The 5849-nt window shown below is 38.7% G+C and overlaps 1 pseudogene; it reads right to left on the reverse strand.

Moving 5' to 3' along the window:
• Positions 1-601: 601 nt before the first annotated feature.
• On the reverse strand, positions 602-5425 carry LOC105531261 (annotated as a pseudogene).
• Positions 5426-5849: the final 424 nt, after the last annotated feature.

Below are 5849 nucleotides of genomic sequence, written 5' to 3' on the forward strand. Positions count from 1 at the left end.
TACAGATTTTGATAAGAGTTTAAATTCTGAGAGATTCAAGCCTAATGCCAAGCCTTTAGATTTCTACTGCTTCAATTCCAAAAAACTAGTGGATGGCAATTTTAGTGTACCAAACTCCACTGTGCTGTATGGTTTCTTTTCTCCTGAGTCAGAAATCTTTATTCTGCTTCATTTACCCTTTCTTTGCTCCTTAATGAATCTTGCAATCCAGTTTCCAGATTTTTTTTGTTTCCTTTAATAGGAAGCTTCACAACCATTTCCTGAGGACTTTTGCAGATGAAAACAAGTGGAGAACATGATTCTTCACTGATGTCTGGAAACTGCTCCTGAAATTGCCTCTGAAACAAGCAATTAGGTCCAGACAGCCCAAAAGACAACCTGATGGATAGTCACTGGGGAATTCCACATCTTTCCCATGAAGAAGATGATACCTAACCTGGAGTTCTGAGACTTCTTGAAGGCAGAGGGAGGTTTTAGCTACGACTGCTATCCAAAGTTGTCCTCTGTGGGAGATATACCAGGATCTGCACTCCATCATTTTCTAATCCCTCTAACAAGCTGAGAAACCCAGGGCTGATGTATAGAGAGACATGAGCCACTGTCAAACCTCCCTGAAAGTCTTGACCCTGGATTCACAAGAAGTACTGAAATGAGTTGAATTCCAGTCCCAATCCTGCTGAATGGAAAGCCTTCTTCTGTGAGGCTGCACCTGCATGGTCAACCCACTGGGGAGGGGACTGGTATGTGCTAAGATTTACCAGAACTCCCAAAGGCTCTTCAGGAGATATATAAAATGGGGTCAGTGTCTCGTTCAAGGTTTCCTTAGCAATTGCCTGTATTGTCTCGTCTAGTCTGCTGTGATATTCTGCTAATGGATTTTCTTCTTCCAGGATCTTCCTGCTGTAAACTCAATGGTGACCTTCTTAGAGAGTTGAGAGGCATGTCGAAGTTCTCTCAGCTCCTCTTCTTGCTTCTCATTTGGTTTCCCACTCAAGTTTGGACAACCACTGGTTAGAGTCACTGGCAAAAAAATCTGATCAGCATCAATGACTTGGGTCCTTTGAAAACTAGCTCTATGCAACTCTAACAGCCTGTCTTTGTGCTTGATATCCTTCTCCAGACCAGACATAATTTGAAATTCTTGATGACATAGAAAGTCCTTGGCAGAGTTGTCCACCTTTCCAGAATTCTCCATCAATGGCATAAGCTTCTTTAGCAGTTTCTGGCTCTCATTTGACTCATGCTGCAAAATATCCTGTTCTTCATGAGTACATACTGTTGTGACACAGAATAAGCAAGGGCTGGCACCCTCTTTTTCACAAACAACAGGCCCACAGATCAGACAGCTACTGATGAGCTTGTACTTCTGGCCCAGGCAATCACAAGGATGGCAACCCGGGAGCAGACTGCAAGCCTGTGGGTCCCTCTCTTGTGTGTAAATTGACAAACTTTGTCTTACACTTAAAGGAGTTGCTGTTCTCTCATGCCTTGGGCAAATTAAAAGGTGTTTTACCTCTGCAGTTGTGTCAGGTTCAGCAAATACAGGAACTTCCTGTCTGTCTCTCCCTTTCCTCCTACCCAGCTTTAGCTGGTCCCTTGATTTCTGCCCATCTAAAGTTTCATCTTTTTGGAAGCACTGTGCATGATCTCCTTGCTGACATCCAGGCTGAAAGTTTTCCCCAACTGCTGGGTGCACCGTTGCACCAGTGGCTCCTTGGATGCTGCCCCAGTCACTGCCATCTTTCCCAGACAGAACCAGTTGGGCTTAAAGCTTGTTTTTTTGATATAATTGAGTGCAAATATACAGTTTTTTTGCTCCAGAGGCCAAATTTTAACCTGAGTGAGTTAATATTCAAGTTAATTTCCAAACACCACAAACTAAGCACAACCTCAGCGAGAATTTAAAAAGACTAGGCGAATATCTTACTAATTTACATAGTTGCAGTATTTTGTTAGGTACAAATGAATTTCTCAGGAAAATTTTTTAATGTTGTATAAGAGTCTTGTGAAGTGGATATCATTAGCCTTGTTTTACAGATGTCAGGAAAAAAAAACCATGGAAGTAAATGGTAGATTTGTTTCCCAATTTCAAATTCACTCTTCTTAAAATTAAATTGTTAAATTGATTTAATGTTTACCTTTGAAAAGTTGGGTAAATAATAATGACTCCTTCTCTACTGGAGTATGAAGAAGGTTGAAATATCCCTCTTCGGCACTTCAACTCTAGGTTTTGACAGCAGAGAAGCTGTTTATACTGGAACATCTGGCAAAATCTGTTTGTTGTCTCATATCCACAATAGTGTGACCAACAGAGACCCAGTAGTATCTGGTCACTCCAAGTAGACTGTGTTGATCAAATGTTATTATCTTGATGTAGCTAACATGGAAATATAGCACAGTTACAAGCCCAAGAGGCTCTTTGGGAATGCCATTTATTTCCAAAAAAATGTTAAAGGCAAAATTTACCATGTACTATAATTTCTTATTAAAAACAAATACAGACCTGTGTCAGTTAATGAAAGGGAGGCATTCTAAAAAAAATGCATCATTAGGCAATTTCATCATTGTGCAAACATCAGAGTGTACTTACACAAACCTAGATGGTATAGCCTACTACACAAGTAAGTATATGGTATAGCCTATTGCCCCAAGGCTGCAAACCCATAAGGCATGTCACGGTACTGAATACTGAATCCTGTAGGCAACTGTAACATAATGGAAATACTTGTGTATCTAAACATATGTAAACATAAAATGGTACAGTAAAAATACAGTATTATGATCTTATGAGACCACTGTCATATGTTCACACTTAGTGACCAAAATGTCATTATGCAGTGCATGCACTGCACAAGTCAACTCTTTCAATTGAGAAGAATACTTAGAAAATATAAAAATCTCCACTTGCCATTGGACTGATTATTTGTTTGTTTATTCAAATGCTCTGGTCTTCTTTAGACACTGCCTATTAATATTTGAGTATTTCATAAGTATATACAATTTTATATCCTTTCTCCAGTTGTATGGCCAGCTTGTGCCTCACACAGACCTGTAAAATCCATTATTTCATTTCATCCTTTCAACAGGAATGGCTATGACAGAATGCAGTCACTGAGATAGACTTTCCTGTTAGATTAGGAAACTCAGGGTCAGAATATTAGTTATTTGCTCAAGTGCTTATATTTCTCCAAAGAGGCATAAATTAGTGAAGTCTTCACTTGACAGTTATAATTAAGGAATGATGTATTACTTAAGCTAGCAAATGATTATTCTATAAAATAAAAATCAAAGCAGGACATTGAATAATGAAGCTGAAAACCAGTTTGCCTTGCCATAGACATTATTTTAATTACTTGTTTTACTTATTTATCATTATTAATGGCTCTATTATTGGAGAAATTGAAATGTGCCAAATATTTACTATATATTTTACATGTATTATCTCACATGAGTTTATTCTTCCTATGAAAGAGTATGAAGATATGGTTATCCACATTTTAAATATGAGTTACCTAAGATTTTAACAGGGAGCTTTTTCAAAATCACATGACCAATAACATAATAAAATCAGGATTTCAAGTGTTTCAGATTCTGAAGAAATTACTTCTAGCCAGTAAGCAATAATATATCAAACACCAGAGTTCAAAACACCACACACCTATGTGCACCATCCACATACTTTTGTGCACATGTATGCACACACATCTAAACAATATAGAAATGTCAATTGTTTGGTATGTGAAATGCCTTTTTTTTCCTTGATGTTTTATTCCCCAAGCAGGCATAGCTGCTTTAGAATTATAATGGCTTCGCTCTAGGAGACCCATGGTACAAGGGACTGCAAAGACTCTAAAGGAGTTATTTCATTCCATAGGGACCATATTATGCATGTTATGAATGTTTAAGATAGAGTGCACAGTCTGTCATGTCAACTCTCATCTACTTCAATGACAGATTATTTTTCTTCCAGCACTGGTAGTTTGAATATATCAGCTACCAAAAAAGAGGACATTTTTCTTGGAGTTTAAACACACACAAAAATCATGATAGAACCACAAAATAGAATTCAAGTAGCATTAAAACTCTGACTTAAACCCACAAAAGCAAAGAAATGTAACATTTAGCCAAACAATTCAATAAGCATCACAGTCCTTAATTCACCCTGGATAGACAGTACTAGTTGCATACAACACACACAAACTTACATTTGTGGAGTATTATTATGTGCAAGATACTATGCTAAATGTTATACATGAATTATCTCATTTACTCTTCACCATAAGCTTGTGAGATAACAATGATGATTACTACTTTTTTCAGTATGAGAAAATTGAAGCTCAGAAAGGTAACATTAACTTGTTCAAGGGCACTCAACTAGAAACAGACAGAGCTGGGGTTCCGACATAGGCTTCAGAAACTAAGCTCATAACTTCCACGTCTATGTACACATATAACGTATTTGCATTAAAGCAGAGAAACCAAATTTTAGCACTAGGGAAATTCAAATTTACATGAAGCAAACATCAAAATGTCCAGAAGTCAATTTGTATGACAAAATATTCAAAAGATGATATTCATTCATGAAACATATTCAGGCTTCTAAAAAATCTTTGCTAGACTCTCGCTTCACTAGATGATGTCTTCAAATAACATTTGTCTATTTTTGCTTGAGGCTCTTGCTGAGATTAAAACAGTAGGGGGTGGGGGTGGAATGTTTTAAAAGGTTAAAGGAAGTATGTTTTCTAGTATACTTTAACCTTTTTGAAAATGGAAAGCCATATTTGATCCATTTGTGTCCTAGATTTACGTTGGCAAACAACTCTCGTCACTTGAGCCAACTCTAACCAACCCATGCACCTTGAAATTAATCCTGAGATCATGCCCAGAGTACAGTGATTGATTAGCATTGTCTGTCATGGCAGGGGCGTGGCAGCATGCATGACCTGTATTTGACAGCCCTGCCCTAGACAAACAAATCCACCCCTCCTGAAATATACTCCAGAGAAGTCTGTGTCTTCAAGCAGGCAAAGTAGAAGGGAGGGAGGGAGGAAAGAGGGAAGAAAAGGAGAGAGGAAGAGAAAGGCAGGAGGGAAGGGAGGGAGAAAGGAAGGAAAGGAGAGAGGCAGAAAGGAAGAAAGGAGGAAAGAAGGTAGATAGAAGGAAGGAGGGCAGGAGGAAGGGGAGAAGGAAAGAAGGAAGACTTAGGACAACTGTCTTGATAATTGGTTAAAGGATAAAGGAGTAAATTTTGACCTGAAATGTCCAGACTGATTAGCTCCATGGATAAAACTGACTTGGTAATGGTTGAACTTTGCACATATTTTGTTTTTGTATCACCTATCCATCAAGTATCTCCTTACTCTCCCACATAAGCAGCACACCCACCCTTGCCACCATAACTGGACTCAACTCTTTCCCGGTCCATATTTCCCTTCTCCTTTCCCTCTCTGTTGCTATAGTTCCTTAGTTCACATCATGCCTCCTTGATGAATCCTGCCACAGGTGGCCTAGGGCAAGATCTTAAAGGTTGTCTCTCAAGTGACCCCAAAGGGCTTCATTGTGGTGATTTTACCACAATTCCCAGGGAGTCCTTAAAGCTCTACAGATGAGGACACCAAGGTCACCTAGCTGGTTGGTGACAAAACTGGTGATTTAAACTCAACTTTTCCACATTTCAGATGTGCCTGATTATCACCTCCTAACCTGCCCAATATAATCTTTTTCTAGCAACTGGAATATTGGGCTTTATTCTCTAATCCATCCCTTTACTGTCTCTTTCTGTTTATTCACTGGCCTTTACATGTGAATAGACTATCTCTCCAGTGAGCCTGGGAAAGCTCCATGGGCTG

This window comes from Mandrillus leucophaeus, unplaced genomic scaffold (genome assembly GCF_000951045.1).
Source record: "Mandrillus leucophaeus isolate KB7577 unplaced genomic scaffold, Mleu.le_1.0 Scaffold876, whole genome shotgun sequence".
NCBI lineage: Eukaryota > Metazoa > Chordata > Mammalia > Primates > Cercopithecidae > Mandrillus > Mandrillus leucophaeus.